The sequence below is a fragment of the Rousettus aegyptiacus genome, unplaced genomic scaffold (assembly GCF_014176215.1).
Source record: "Rousettus aegyptiacus isolate mRouAeg1 unplaced genomic scaffold, mRouAeg1.p scaffold_m13_p_12, whole genome shotgun sequence".
NCBI classification, from domain to species: domain Eukaryota; kingdom Metazoa; phylum Chordata; class Mammalia; order Chiroptera; family Pteropodidae; genus Rousettus; species Rousettus aegyptiacus.
Window position 1 is genome coordinate 39,435,347 of NW_023416287.1, and position 16,791 is coordinate 39,452,137.

Sequence of the window (16,791 nt, forward strand, 5' to 3'; positions counted from 1 at the left end):
GATTCTTAGGCCCTGCCAAGGGAGTAGTGGGGATACCCCCAGCACTCCCATAGACCTCTTACAAATTGTATGGAAAGTAGAGGAATTTTGTTCTTTTAGGAGAAGGAGCTGTGGGCAATAGTGGCCACAGTGGGCTGGCCCCTTCTTCAGGCATTACATAATATTTAGCTATATTCAAAGAACATTGTAGCAGATGCTCTAAAGATCCTAGCAAATTTACTAATGAAGCTGAACAAACTTACTATGTTTTATAACTTAACTTGGCAACATTAAAGGTCTTATGAGGTTTTTCTAACTCTGAGTAATTTTCAAGGTCTCATAGATGGCCTGAAATATAAATGCAGCCAATACTAGTGGAGACAGAGATTATTAGAGAAAAAACAAACAAACAAACGGGGCACTTTTAAAAGCAAGCAGTCAGTCTCAGCAAGCTGCACCCTACCCCTGCCTTTTTCCAGTTTATGTAAAACTGTCAAGGACAAATAAAATACTTCCAGAAGTTACAAAATATATTCACAGATTTGCCAATCTAAAGATGTTGATTACTTACTTTCTAACTGCCTGTTAAAAATGAAGGTCTCTGAGAGTTGAAACATTGGTATTATAATAGGAAGGGAAATGGATTTGTTTAGTAACAGAAAGTATAAGGTACAGAGATTTATTTTAAAAGAGATTAAAGTAGTTTATCCTAAAGTTAGTTGTTTCTAAATAAGTACAAAGGCAACTGAAGGGGTAAAGAAAGTTACAGAAGATCTGTGAAGAGAAATCTTAAAAAAGAGGAAACTATATATAGTTAAGCTAATGCAACATTACAGTTAGGTTCTTTCTACTAAGTAAGACGATGTTTCGTAGGCTATTGGTCTGCTACTAATACTATGAAAAAGTGTTCTGAGTAAAAAAAACAAAGATTCTGTGCTTTATTACAATAATTTTCTGTGCTTTATACTGTCTTAACCAGTCACCACCATTATAGACACTTTAAGTGTAGAATTAGGAATTTACCATTTTGTTCTAGATTAAGCTAATGCATGTTTCCCCACAGACATTCACCCAGTCAAGATCAGCTCGCCTTTACCTAGAAAGGGCAACAATAGACCTTTACTGTCCTATCCCTAAGGTCTCTCTATAACCCCACTATCTGCTGCAGTTTTGTAGCCAAAGATTTAACGAGCTGGGCTAAAACTGCCACCATACAAATGTACCAGTATATTGATAATATCATACTAATCTCTAACTCTCTTTCAGACGTACAGCAGGCTGCCCAGCCTTGGTGACATACCTGCAGGAAAAGGGATATGCCATCAACAAAAACAAGGCCCTAGCTTGTCTGTCAAAGTCTTAGGAGTAGTCTTGTCAGGTAAGATGAAGGTGATACCTACAGTGATAGTATATAAAATTCAGGCTTTTCCCCCTATCCACCATAGTTAGACAACTATAGGAGTTTTTAGGCCTCCTAGAATATTAGAGGGTTTTCATCCCACACCTAGCACAATTAGTATGTGCCTCCTTTAGCCTCTTGTTCACAAGGGGGCTACCTAGGATTAGAAGGAAAAACAACAGATGGCCTTTAAGACCGCCAAACAAGTGGTAAGGATAGTACAAACAGTAGCTGTCAATGATCACGCATGCCTGTGTGAATTAGATATACATGTCACCCAGGATGGCTATGCCTAGGGGTTCTGGCAATGGCAGGGATGGACATGTGCCTCCACTGGCTTTTAGTCCTAACTCTGGAAGGGCATAGGAGGATGGTTTAGCCCTATTGAAGAACAAGTCAATGCAGTGTACCAAGCTCTCCTGGCCACCAAAGCATTAACCAGATCCATTGAAGTGGAAGTAATAACCACCTATGCTATTATGGGATGGGTTCATAACATGGCCACAAGGCCCAAAAGTTCAGTGGCCTAATACTCCACCTTGGCAGAGTGGAGTACCTACTTACTGCAACCTAATAAGCTTTCTACCAGCCCATTAATTCGTGAACTACAACAGATTTTAGAACCAATAATCTACTGAGCTCTAGCCACCTTTAAACTTGTTCCAGACATACCAGAATCCACCATCCAAGAAAGGAAACCCCCTATCCTGCAAGACAGTATACTGATGGCTCCTATGAGGGTCAACAACCCACATAGTGAGCCATTACTTACCAGCCTGTAACAGACAGTATATAGATAGATGAAGAGACTGGACACAGCAGCCAACAAGCCAAACTATGTACTGTTTAGCTTGTAATAGTTAATAAAATGGGTCCCCTAACCATCTGCACTAATAATAGGGCTATCTACTGTAGGCTGACTCTTATAGCTACCCAAAAAGCAGGTAGATCATCAGCAAGTGACGCAGTGGCCCCTCTAGAGTGAGACATATAGCAAGACATTTACCACCTTAGCCAACACAAAACTATCACATCGAATCATGTATAAGGACACCAACCTTTACAGTACCCAGGCAACACAGCTAGCCTGCATACACTAGCTGGAGGAAGCACCTACGGAAGACACAGCCACCTAGTTACACAGGAAGATAAAGTATGCAGGCCAACAGACCATGGACTCAACCATATACCTTAGCATAGGCCAACAAAACAACCTACTCTTACCAGTCCCCCAGGACTAATCCCCGGGAAAAACAACCCTGCACAGATAGGACTCTGGTAGTACTTCCTAGTATCCCCTTAGGGAGAGGATCTAGAGAAAGATTTAACTTTACAACTGAAGTCATTGCCTCTTGGTCCCTATGTCTTATTTAGCATGTCTTGGGGTTAGGCCCAGACTGGGCTCAGTATACCTATCCAGAACAGACCCCTGTCACTGTTACTCTCTTAACCCAGGACTGGATGGTAGCATGTGTCCTCCCGGATGGACAGGACTGACTCTTCCTAGTACCTGTTAAACGTGTGTCATGTCATCCTTAGTCTTGTTGTAGGCAACACCTTTCTGCAATGGGCCAGCATGATGGCAGCAGTGAGCAATTGCTTAGTATGTTAGATCTACAGAGAATTCCAACATCAGCTAGTCTCCCCGAGTAGATACACTTGGCTAATGCCTCCACCTGGAATAGCTACACAAGTGGATCAACACAGAGACAACTTTCAACACCATCCAATAACATATATATGCCTTGGTTCAGGAGCAGCTCAATTGCTTCTGACCCTAGATAAACTACTCTATCTAGGATAGTTTAGGATGACTGATGGCCCTCCAAACAGAGATCTGTCAGCCTGCTCCCTTGTATATTAAAAGGCAGAATAAAATGTAAAATTCTGTGTAGCACTCTTTAAGGTAGTTGCCAAAAACCTTCTGTCAGAACACCACTGTACTAACCACTGATGACAAGTAGGGTACCATCCTTGTTAGAGAATCCATTAATATCCTAGCTAATCACACTGCCACAGCTTTAAATTTTACCTGACAAGCCATCTCCCTCCTCAAAAATAAAGTATCTTAGACAAGGAAGATAGTACTTCAAAACTGCATAGCATTAGACATACAGCTACCCAAAGTGGTATTTGTACCATTATTCATATAGAATATTATATGTACATTCCTAACAACTCTCATAATATTACCCAAGCCCTTGCTGCTCTGACCAGAGAGGCTTTTCATATTACAGCACTTAGAGCGGAACCCCTCATCACTTAGTTGTCCTCCCTAGGCTCATAGGGCCATTATCTGGTGATGGGACTACTTGGCTTATGTTTACTATTGCTAGCATCAGGAGGCAGTCTTTATTGTATTTGTAGTATTTAGATACAATACATAAATACTCTAATCACCCAGGGACTCCTTGTATGGAAGAAATGACGCAAAGAATACAAGATAGAGAAGCTATTTTGGATTAGATTGTAGGGTTAATTCAGAATATAGCCCCTTCACATATTCCGAAGACTGCTGGCTGCCTAGCCAGCAGCCAACGAAAGAACTACCAAAGAGTTTTCAGTAGTGCCTGTTCCCAAGGATGTTTTTTGCTGTTCCCACGGATGTTATCTGCTCCTGTAACCAAGCAGCACATCTTGCTCCCATCTGCTTGAGAAGATGGCTGCTCCCCCCATAAGATTACCCCTCCCTTTGCTTATGTACATAAAAACATTACTTGCCTTTGGTTGGGTACCCTTTTCTCAAGCTCTGATCAGCCTTCGCTGAAGCTTCCCTGCCCCTTAAATAATAAACAGCATACTACACCCCTCATCTTTCCTAGTAGTTTTTCTAGAATATCCCAGGTTCAGGTTCCTGGCCTAGAGCTCCTGTGTTACAATGCTGTAATGGAAATAGCACCTTGCATTTTACTAGGACTTTCCAGTACATGTTCACATCCATGATATCACAGAATCAATGTGATGAGTCTAGGGGGCAGGCCATTCCCATTTTCCAATGAGGAAACTGAGGCTTGCCCATCACGGAGTGTCTGGCAGTGCCTAACTTAGAAGGTAAAGGATGTTCTTGCCTCTGTTAGAAAACCTCCCTACAGCAGACCTGGAGATTTTCTCTATCCCTCAAATTGTTGTGCCAGCCAGGGATTGACTTGCTGTCTTTGTTAAGGTACATGTAGAAAGGCTTAAAACATCTGCATAGGGGCATGGACTCTGGGTTGGCCTCAGAGAAGCTGCTGGGTCTCCCTCAGGAGCAACTGGTCTAGTATCCAGGACCTAAGGCCACAGAAGGGAGCAGCTCTGCCAAGGACAGCTAGTATACATGCAACTGCTACTGCCCAAGCGCTTCCAGGACCTTCGGGGATAGGACTGCTCCCAGGGAGGCTGAGAAGACACCTCAGGGTCAAGACCTGATGGTCCTGAGGTGACTGAGCCTGCTGCTAAAAATAGTCATGCAGGTTTTGCTGACTTTAGTTTGAAGAGAAGCTGGCAAAAGGGAAGGGATTTGGGGTCAACCACTCACCAGAGAGTGTCGACCTAAGAAATGTCTAAACCTATAGAGAATTGTAATGAGTTTATTTAAGTCAAACTGCCAACAATTGCTGGGAAGCAAAATCTCAGTGGATTAAGAAAATGCTCCAAGAAGGCAGTTTTGCAACTTATTTTATACATTGAAATAAAAGAACGTGTGAAGAGGGGTAAATAAAGGGGTGGGAGAAAGCAAAGCTGGGAAATCTCTGGGATTGAATAAAAAGTAAAATGGAAGAGACACATATTTCCTTTACATCGAAGGGTACAGGAGAGTAAATAATTAACATTTATAGCACATAGAGATTGTATGTGGGGGACAGGAAAACAGTGAGTGGTTCTGTGGTCTTACGCTTTGGCACATTGGGTTGTGCCCTGAGGGGTCTGACAGTACAAAGGTATGTTATCTTAGATGCAAAAAAAACAACACTGGGGCTCACTTACAGTAAAGATTGACCTTTGTCAAGAAAACAAATGGCCCAGGATGTGACTACCCTCCATGACCTGCTTTTAGTTAGGAATTTTTATGTTCAGACCATTCTACATGATTACTTTCAGTCTCTGAATTTGTAGGGCCCACCATTCTGGCCTCTCCTGAGCTTGTCAGATTTAGTGTATGTCCCCTTTTTTGTCCATAAGAGCCTATGGAAAACTTGAGATTGGATAAAAGAGTAAAGAAAGTCTCCTTACCTGTAACATTCAGGTCATTCCTCCTCCAGGGCTTCCAAAGGCACAAGAGGCCTGGGCCACTTCTATGCTTGGAGGTTGGTAGTATATTAAAAAGATGAAGAATTGCCAACATGGGCTTAAAAAACTTGTGGCACATTTTAAATGCTAACATATGTGATATTATGATTTGTAATAAGAAATATTACAAATATTTCATTCACTGTTTCTGTCACAGAACTCCTAAAACCCTTGGAATTTCCTATAATGAGAGTGCTAAAAATATCTTTTATTATGTAAATGAGGTAACTTTTGGACCCTACCTAAGGATGAGGGCTGAATGCCAGGAGAATCAACCATTTGATTAGAAGGTTGGAACTTTCAGTGCTACCTCCATGAAGCTCCAGGAAGAGGAAAGGGGCTGGAAGTCGAATTGATCACCAATGACCAAATAATTTAATCAGTCAATGTAATTGTCAAATATTAAAATAAATCAAAAGTTTATTTTTAGCCTTAAAGGATTCCAATCCCAGAGACAGATTTAGAAAAGATCTGAAACATTATCCAGGGAAAACAAAGAAAACCAGAGCTTATAAAGGTAAAAACTACAAGTTATAACAAAGGGAACTTTTCCTATTATCTGTCTAAAATGATGCCATAACTAGTTCAAAAAGTATTGGTCCTGTTGGTGAGATGCTGAGATAAGCAAATTCCAGGAAGTGCTTCTATAGCAAAATGCTAAAGTTCAAAGGTTCAAACGTCATTCAGATGTGGTTGTGCTTAAGTCTGATTTCCCTAATGGCCCCCGACTCCATTTTAGGGTCCCTTGACATCAGTAGATCCATTTTAGATGTTTCTGTTCACATAATAAAGCCTCCATGAAACTCCAAATGGATGGGGTTCAGAGAGGTTCTGGGTTGGAGAACACATGGAGATTTTTGAAAGTGGCATGCTGGAAGAGCATGGAAAGTACTAGTTCCTTTCCCTATACTTTGCCCTATGCATCTCTTTCATTTTGCTGTTCTTGAGTTACAGCCTTTATAATAATCCTGAGTTTTGTGAGCCACTCTAGCAAATTAATCAAACCTGGGAGGAGGTCATGGGAACCTCTGATCTACAGCTGGTCAGTCAGAAGCACAGGTGATAACCTAAACTTTCAATTGGTATCTGAAGTGGCGGGAGCCAGTCTTGCGGGACTGAGCCCTTAACCTGTGGGATCTGACACTATCTCCAGGTAGACAGTGTAAGAATTGAGTTGAATTGGACATCCAACTGCTGTCTAAGTTGTGTTCTGGCTCACCACCCCCCTACTTCCCCTGCCTCAGTCCAATCGCTCGACACTCACATTGTAATTGGGTGCAGAACCTTTTAACATGGAATACATTAACGCTTAAAATATAAAATATAATGATGATGCTGGAGAGGTTGATGGAGAGAGAGTCCAAAAAGAGACCCCGATCTGAAGCTTCAGTGACCAGGTTCCTGTCTTATGCCACGAGAAAGAATTCAAGAGCAGGACAAACAGAAAGCAGGAAAGTGAGATTCTCATTAAATGGAAACTACACACTTAAGAGAAAAGTGAGGGGAATGAGAGAGAGAGAGAGAGAGAGAGAGAGAGAGAGAGAGAGAGAGAGAGAGACTTCTCTGAACTGTATGAATTACAGGTTTTTGTTTTCTTGGGGGGGGGGCGGGGTAGGATGTCTCAAGGCCATCCATCTTGTCTCCCAGCCTTGGCTTGTTTCTCGCTCTCACATTTGGAACCAAAACAGGGAGAGGTCTAAGTAAGGGACTAAGGAAAAATTCCAGAGCCATATCCTGGAGGGGGTGGGTGATTTCCCTAGGCTAACTATCCTGCCTCAATGTAATATAATTATGCAAGGATTAAGTCATTGCAGGTTTTATTAAAAATTCTAAATTGTTGTATACTATATGGTAAAAGGGCAGATATTTAAAGTTGTATAAAGTGCATTTTTTCCTTCTATTTATAAGTGGTATCTCAGTTCTCTGAGTCGCCTAGTTTGCCACTGATATTACATCTATGCTTGGGACAGTTTCAGTTTGGCTGGTGGAGATGTTTGCACAATAATGTGAACATACTTAATATCACTGAATAGTACACTTAAAAATGGTTAAGACAGTAAATTTTATGTTGTGTGTGTTTTACCACAATTAAAAGAAGTCTATGGAGGCTTCCATTAATGGGCAATGCCAAAAACACTTGGGCTCCCCTAAGACAGGCCCTGATCAGCTCTCACCTACTTTGCGACTGAATCCCCTGGTTTGGTGGATCCTGTGAGAAAAATCCGAATTCAGATTAATACTCCAGAGCCTGGAAGGACCCTTAGCTCTCTCACTGCCTATGTATTGAAGCACTTATTACTTTATTTAAAAATATGTTTCCTTTATTTCTCATTTATATTAAAGTGAGGGCAATATATTAATTTTAATTAGATTATGTGCATAGGTTGGTGATATAATCTATGGATCTTGTTGCAGGATATAAAAAGGATATATCCTATATTTGTTATATAAAAAAATGTTAGAATGGACAGTGTTAAGAATCATTAATTTAATTCTTCTCCTAGTGTTTGACATTTAGTAGCTTCGATGCATATATGCATGTATGTGTGTGTGTGTATATGTATGCATATACATATATATGTATGTGTGTGTACGAGTGTGTGTGTGTGTGTGTGTGTATCATAGTTCTATTACAAAGTATAGCCAGAGGAATACCCATCTATCACTGTAGCAGTCGGGATATGCTGTGTTGATAGACAAGCCTGAACTCTCAGCAAATATTTCTTTCTTGCTTTCTTGCTCTGGCTACACGTCCATTGAGGGTCGGCAGAGGGTCTCTGCTTATTGTAGTCACTCAGGGTTTCAAGCAGGAAGAGGAGCACACTTTCAAATATTGCTGGTTCCCTCGTTAGATTGTAAAAAGGATCTTATTTTAGCCATTAAATGGTCTGGCCCAGAAGTGACTCATTTTGCCTCCCCGTATACCACATTGCCCAGAACTAGTCATGTGGCTCCACTGCCTGCAAAAGGAGCGGAAATGCAGTTTTCCATGTGTCAGGAAGGCAAAAAGAACTGGATATTGGTAAAGAACACTAATGCCTCCCACTTGTCATTTTAATTAGTACCTCTGGATATATTTTTAGAAGTGGATTAATGAATCCGATGCTCTTGATTCCTATTAACAAAAGGCTTTTCAGGAAGGTTAATATATAATTATTCTGAAGCCTTATCGCCAGAGTATTTATATATGCTTTGATATGTTATCTGCAAATAACAATAATTCGGTCTTTGTTTTTGCAATATTTGTCCTCATTCCCTGCTATAGTGCAAAAACTTCTTATATGATTAAGAAACAGTGATGATGCTAAGTAATGATGTTCTTTACCTGAATGAGAATATACCTACCAATTCAGCCTTAAGTATGAACCATGCATTGGATCCTTTTACACATGGAGTTTTGTCCTAACTTACTTAAGCCGTTGCTGTAATTATTGTTCCCTGCATTTTAATATTTTTCTCTCTCTATTGAAACATTCCTATCAGTACATAGCATGTTGCATGCCACTTTTTCTAGCCCTTTTTTCTGCAAATACTCTGCAAGAGCTGTCTATACTTCTTTTCCATGTTTCCTTCCGTTTTCCTTGGATCTTACTCTAGTCAGGCTTTTGCCCTAACCACACCTCCAAAATGGCTCAGGTCAAGATCACCAACGACCTCCATGTTGACAAATCTGGGAGTCAGTCTTCCGTCCTCCTTTTATTGTATTTGGCACAGTAGGTCAACGCCTCCCTCCTTAAAGGCCCTTTCTGCACTTGGCTTCCAGGACATCACTAGCTTGGTTCTTCTCCTACCCCACTGGCCACTCCTTCTCACTCATCTTTGCTGGCTTCTCCCCGTCTTCCCAATCTCAATATTGGCAATGCCCAGGACCTCTCCTTAGTCTGCACTTTCACTCTATCTATACAGATGCCCTAGCCAACCTTATGCAGGGTCATGGCCTTAAATACCTTTATGGTGATAACACCTAATTTACATCTTCAGCCTGGACCTCTCTCCTTAATTCCACCTATGTAATATGTCTCTTTGATATTTCTATGTGATGAAGATGTTGAGTATTTTGACATTTATGTGTTTGATCTATATTTTTGATTTTGTGCTATCTTAGTTAAGTTCGGGCAGTAGAGATGTGATAGTCCTATAGAAAGAATTAGAAATGTTTTCATCTTTTTCTATATTCTGAAACACAGATATGGAAATTATTTTTTTAAATTTTATTGTATTATTAGTTTCAAGAATATGGTACATTGGTTAGACATTTATATAGTTTATAAAATGATCCCCCTAATTGCTCTTTCTTTTCTCTGGCTCTCCACCTAGCCATTACATTAATGCTGACTGCATTCCCTATGCCGTGCTCCCCATCCCCATGACCATCTATCAACTACTAATTTGTACTTCTTTGACCCTTCACCTCATTCTCCCAGCACCTCAACCTCCCTCCCCTCTGGCCATCCCCAGATTGTCACCTATATTTGTGAGTCTGCTTTTGAACATTTTGTTCTTTTTGTGCCTTAGATTTTGCGTGTAAGTAAAATCATATGGTATTAATCTTTTTCTGTCTGACTTATTGCACTCAGCATAATAACCTCTAGGTCTATCCATGTTGTTGCAAATGGTAGGATTTTGTTTTCTTTAATAGCTGAGCAATACTCCATTGTATACATGAACCATTACTTCTTTATTCAGTCGTCTGTTGATAGGCATTTAGGTTGCTTTCATATCTTGGCTACTGTAAATTGTGCTGCCATGAATATCGGAGTGCATAGATCTTTACGAATTATTGTGTTGGTTTTCTTTGAATAAATACCCAGAAGTGCAATTGTTGGGTCAAAAGATATGTCCATTTTTAATTTTTTGAGAAACCTCCAGATTGTTTTCCATAGTGGCTGTACCAATTTGCGAACCCACCAACAGCGTATGAGAGTTTCCTCTTCTCCACATCCCTGCCAACACTTGTTCTTTGATTTATTGATGACAGGTGTGAGATAGCTAATTGTGGTTTTAATTTGCATGTCTCTGATGATTAGTGACCTTGAGCATCTTTTCATATGTCTATTGGCCATCTGTACTTCCTCTTTGGAGAAATATCTGTTCAGAACTTCTGCCCATTTTCTAATTGGATTGTTTGTTTTTGTTGTTGAGTTGTATGAATTATTTATATATTTTGAATATTAACCTATTATCAGATGTATCATAAGTGAATATCTTCTCCCATTCAGTCAGTTGTCGTTTTGTTTTGTTATGGTTTCCTTTTCTGTACAAAACATTTTTAGTCTGATGGAGTCCCATTTATTTATTTTTTTCTCTTGTTTCTCTTGCCTGGGGAGATATATCCAAAAAGAAATTACTGTTAGCAATATCAGAGAGTTTACTGCCTATGTTTTCTTCTAGAAATTTCATGGTTTCAGGTCTTACATTTAAGTTTTTAATCCATTTCAAGTCTATTCTTGTATATGGTGTAAGAAAGTGTTCCAGCTTCCTTCCTTCCTTCCTTCCTTCCTTCCTTCCTTCCTTCCTTCCTTCCTTCCTTCCTTCCTTCCTTCTTTCTCTCTCTCTCTCTTTCTCTTTCTTTCTTTCTTTCTTTCTTTCTTTCTTTCTTTCTTTCTTTCTTTCTTTCTTTCTTTCCTTTTTTTTTTGCATGTATCTGTCCAATTTTTCCATCACTATTTATTGAAGACTGTCTTTATCCCATTGTATATTCTTATCTCCTTTGTCATATATTAAGTGAACATATAGGTATGGATTTATTTCTAGGCTCTCTATTCTGTTGTATTGATTGATGTATCTGTTTTTATGCCAGTACCTTGCTGTTTTGATTACTATAGCCTTGTAGTATGGTTTGATATCAGGTACTGTGATTTATCCAACTTTGTTCTTTCTCAAGATTGCTGTGGCTATTCAGAGTCTTTTATGGTTCCATATACATTTTAGAATTATTTGTTCTAGCTCTCTGAAAAATGCCATTGGTATTTTGATAGCGATTGCATTGAATCTATAGATTACTTTGGGTAGTATGGCCATTTTAATGATGTTGATTCTTTCTCCCCATGAGCACGGTGTATGCTTCCATTTGTTTGTATCTTCTTCATTTTTTTTTTTTTTTTTGAATAACATAATTTTCTGAGAACAGGTCTTTTACTTCCTTGGCTAATTTGATTCCCAGGTATTTTATTGTTTTCGATGCAGAAATTATGTATTTCTTCATAGTTAAAAAATGTTGCTGGTCTGAACTGAGAGCTTCTGTTAGGGGTAGTGATTAATGCTGCCTGCTGATTTTCTGTTTCCCTTGCATCCGAATATATGGAGATTGAATTTCTTGACATCTGGATTAGGTGGGCTCTGTGGCTAGCATGGGCCAGTTAGTTGGAGGCAGAAGCAACATGTCATTTCCTGTGAAGAGCATTTAAGTACTAACACAAAGCTCTCCAGGGTTTCTGTCCCTCTGCATGGTAGATGACAATGTATTGGAATAAGAGCTCTCAAACAGAGCACTCAACAATACATGATGGACACATAGCATAAGCAAGGAATGAGGTTGTTGAGTTGTTAAGCTAGCCTAACCTGAATAATATACGAGATAACTGTTTGGTGGCTTTTCTACGGTTTTCCAAAAGTTAATGAATCTGGTCAGGTTCTTGACTACTTCTTGAAACAATTTTGCTAACATTTTTTTTTTTCTAGAAGATAGTCCACTGCAGTGAGAATTTAGAATGATCAACATACAGTTTTATTCATTTGGTCAACAATTATTTATTGAGCATCTAATACAAAAGGCCCTGTAGTAGGCACTGGGAATAGTGAAGTAACTCTATGTTATGACCTCATCTTTTTATTTAAAGTCAGGACTCAATATTTATTTATTCAATGAACAATAAAATTTTAATGTAAACTAGAACTTGAAAATTCTTTAATCCACTTTATGAATTATACCAAAACATTTATCTTGTTCTCATTGAGTATTAGGGATTTCAAAACACTCTGACTTTCTACAGATGCGGGACCTGAAGCAGAGAGGATGAGACACATTTATCAATCCATTCATTCCTAGTTACTTTCAAAAGCTCCCTATGTACCCTGGCTATGTTTCTAAGAGTGAATTGGTCTCATGTAGGAAGATTCGTGCTGTTTGTAGATGATGTGAGTCTTCATCTTTTTAATATAATTATTGTTAAACCCTTTACCTGTTTGTAATGCAGTTTGTAAGGGTACTTCACGCCTTGGCCCAGCTCAACGGACACCACAGCAGCCCACACTATGGTTAGAGTACCTATTGGACATTCATCAGGGAATAGAAAACAGACATCTCACTGCTCAATGTGCCTTACAAAACTCACTTGGAAAAGCAGCATTTTAGGAGGGTTACTAATGAAATGCACAGTCTAGCCAGGTACTTTATGTTTGGGTTTGCATCACCAGAACTGTAATCTTCTTTGTTCTTGTGTTCTGCTCTGCCTATATCTCCTTGGGTACATGAACCATCTCCTCTTTGGGTTTGCCCCAAAGGGTCAGTTCACAGGAAAGCACAGGGAACAATGAGCAATTGTTGACTTCGTGGGGAGAAGGGGGAAAGAGCTTATACCATATATCCCCATGTTTTCCCTAATACCATTCTCCTCTCTGCTGTTTAGGGTATCCCCTCTCTTATTTCCCCCACAGCCTTGCCCGCTCCACCTCCTCCCTTCTCTACTTTATTCCCACACACGTTTCAAAGTCTTCTTCCTTTTATTATGTGGAGCAAGCCTGTGATCATAGTTTGGTTCTAAAATCCTCAGCAGCTCTTTTTTAATACATTAGAAAATTTCTTCTGAATAAATGAAAGGCTTTCCTTGAAAAAACTTCTAGTTCCATTTCCTTGGATTCATCAAGTCAGATCAACAGAGCTACAGTTTGGACCATAGCAGTCTGTCCACCTGCACACTTCTACTTCTACTGTAGTTGGAATAGTATATACTCCAACTCTATTACAAGTACAGTTGCTTGTACTAGTTGTGGTTTAATGTGTGCTCAGCCAACTTTGGGGCAGGTCAGAAAAAACAGCTGTCTGCAACTTACTACCCTACTAAAAAAAAATGTATAAAACAGTAATCATCACATTATACTTTTTTTTTTTTAGGAGGACTCATAAGGTGAATTTCTCTACTCCAGAAAAAACTGGTTCATTTCTGTCCAAGGTTACCATGGATTAAACAAGCGTTCCTTGCATTTTAGTAGCTAGAAACTCTGAGCTAACTTGTGGTCCAACTTTAGAAGGGTATATTTCATAATACACAGCTTAAATATCAACCACACACATGGTTTTATCTTTCTACTGCATTCTTCTTTGTCCCAATTTGCTCATGCATACTTTTATTTTATTTATTATATTTCTACACTGCCTCAACTATTCTGTTAATATGGTGAGAAATCAATACATTTAAAAATTACAAAAACAGAAGAATAGAATTTTATGTTTTCCATGTAATAGTCTGCTGGCAAGTGGCCTTGGTTAACATGCGCCTCCATAATGTTGGGGTTTTAGACTTCTTCCATCATGTGCTGCTTCATCCTTCCCCCCACCTCAGGTGCTGCCATATCCACATGGTTGGAAAATGGTCACATCATGCACACTGGGTCTGCCTCTAGCCAGCTCAAGGAGAGGAAAAGAGAGAGAAAGTGACAACTAACCCTTCTCTTAGAGGGCATGTCTGGAAGTGGCACATATTATTTTCACTTGAATTCTGTTAATATAACTGGGTTTCATGACCATTGGCTAGGTGCAAAGGGGACTTGGAATTCTCTCTTTCTTTCAGGCAGGCTTGTGCTTAAACATTCACCGGTGTAAAATTTGTGGGTTCTATGACTTATGAAATGAGACAAAGAAAAGGAAATGGGAAATAACTATCAGTCTTACATCCTTACTGTGGGATAATAGAAAATATATATTAGTCTCTTCCCTTGGTTTCTGGCACACAGCTCCTAAAACCCTCGCAATTCCCTAAGTGATATGAGCACTAGGAGCATCTTTTGTTATAATGAAGTGATCCTGAATGGGCTCTCAGATGGCTCCTGGATGAAGGCTGATCACCAGAAAGACCAAGCCATGATTGGAAGCTTGGAATTTTCAGCTCTCAGATTCCCATTTCCTCAGAGAGGGGAGAGAGGCTGGAAATTTAGTTAATAATTGATTGTGCCTACATGAGAAAGCCTTCATAAAATCCCAACAATATGAGGTTAAGAGAAGAACAAATCTGCACCCAGAGGATGACACACCCCAATTCCACAGGGACAGAAATTCCCGTACTTTGGACCCTCCCAAATCTCACCCTATGTATTTCTTCATCTTGCTGTTCATTCGTGTCCTTTATCATATCCATTATTATATAATAAACTGGTAAATGTTAGTAAATATTTTCCTGAGTTCTGTGAGCTGCTCTAGCAAATTAATCGAACTTAAAGAAGGGGTTGTGGGAACCTCCCAATTTGTAGTTAAATTGAATAGAAGTTGGAGGTAACCTGGGGACCTACTACTTGTGATTAGTATTTGAAGTGGGGTAGCAGCAGTCTTGTGAGACTGAGCCTTTGACCAGTAGTAGGCTCTGACAATATCTCCAGGTAGACAATGTCAGAATTGAGTTAAATCGTAGGACACTCAGCTGTTGTTGCAAAGAATTGCTTTGTGTGGGGAAAAATCCACACTCTTTTGGTGACCAGAAGTGTCAGAAGTAAAGTATTCTATGTAAAACAATTTTTCAACCTGTGGATATTGCAACATCTTGGGTCAGTGGAGGGATGAAGTAGCACACACAGGTGAGAAATACATAGGAGGGGAAAACTAGGTGATTTTTCTTATATGTTTACCTTATAGTTTCAAGATAATTCTTGAAGTGGAGGAAGACTAGGAGCCCAGTCTCACAGATCTAAACCAGAGGTCTTAAGTAGAACTGTAGTGGGTGCCCTGCCAGCTCTAGGTGTGTTCGAAGAGAGGAGAAAGTGTTTCTTGGCTTAATTTGGGTTTGCATAATCTCAAGGCATAGCCTGCTCTTCTGCTGTGAAGGGCTGTTTACAGGGAAGCCAGAGCTGACCCCTTCCTGGAAGAACCTCAGCAACTTTTAAGACTGATAATGAAATAAATCATGTTAATCCAAAAAAAAAAAAAAGAAGAAGAAGAAGAAGAAGAAGAGGAAGAGGAAGAGGAAGAAGAGGAGGAAGAGGAGGAAGAGGAAGAGGAAGAGGAGGAAGAGGAAGAGGAAGAAGAAGAAGAAGAGACGACGACGACTTGAGGCCAGGCTCTTCGGGAGCATTCTACAGGTGGGGATGAGTTGGCCCTGCATGGGCTGATAGGTAAGAAATGGACAAAGAAGTGCCCTCAGTGGGGCCTGGCTGGGTTTTGGGCTATGAGTCACTTCATGCAGTAGGAGTTATTAATTTTTCCTGACCTTCTAAGAAGGTCTTGTAAGAAGTTGCAGTCTGGTGGCAGTGGTAATTGTGGTGTCAAGAGGAGGGTCCATTTCATATTTGGGGTGTAGTAGACATATGGGAAGTAAAGGCCCAAAGCTGGAACAGTGCCAACGAGGTAGATGCTCCCCCAGACCACTGTAGCTAAGGCCTGATAGAAAGGGAAGTCCCAAGTGGGCCTGGCCCCCAGCTCTGGAAAGATCTAGGGACTCAATACCGGGGGCTGAAGGAAGGACGAGTTACTCTGCAGGCAGAGGGGGCTTGAGAGTCCTCACCAGCAATTTCAATTAGCTGTGTGACCTTGGGCAATTGAACTTCTCTGCTTTAATTTTTTCGTATATAAATGGGGATAAAAGTAGTTGAGCCAATGGAAGGATTAAATGAGAAAAATATATAGAAAAAGTCTGGGACCCCACCAGGCAACTAGTTAGTACTCAATGAACTATCATTTGTCACTAGCTATTATTATCCCTCACAAAACCCTCTGTAAGACTATACCCTGAATGGAAGAGAAGAGATAGTGGAGTAATGGAGGAAGGCCAGACTTGGGACTGGGGAGGAGACAGGAGAGATTTCATGGGTCCCTGAAGAACAGAGTCTGCTAAGAGGACTGAAGAGGCTCCCAGACAAGGAAAGGTTGAGCCAGGACTCCCATCACAACCAGAGGACCCATGGAGAGAGAAGGAGGCTGTTGGGGGCTGTGGATACCA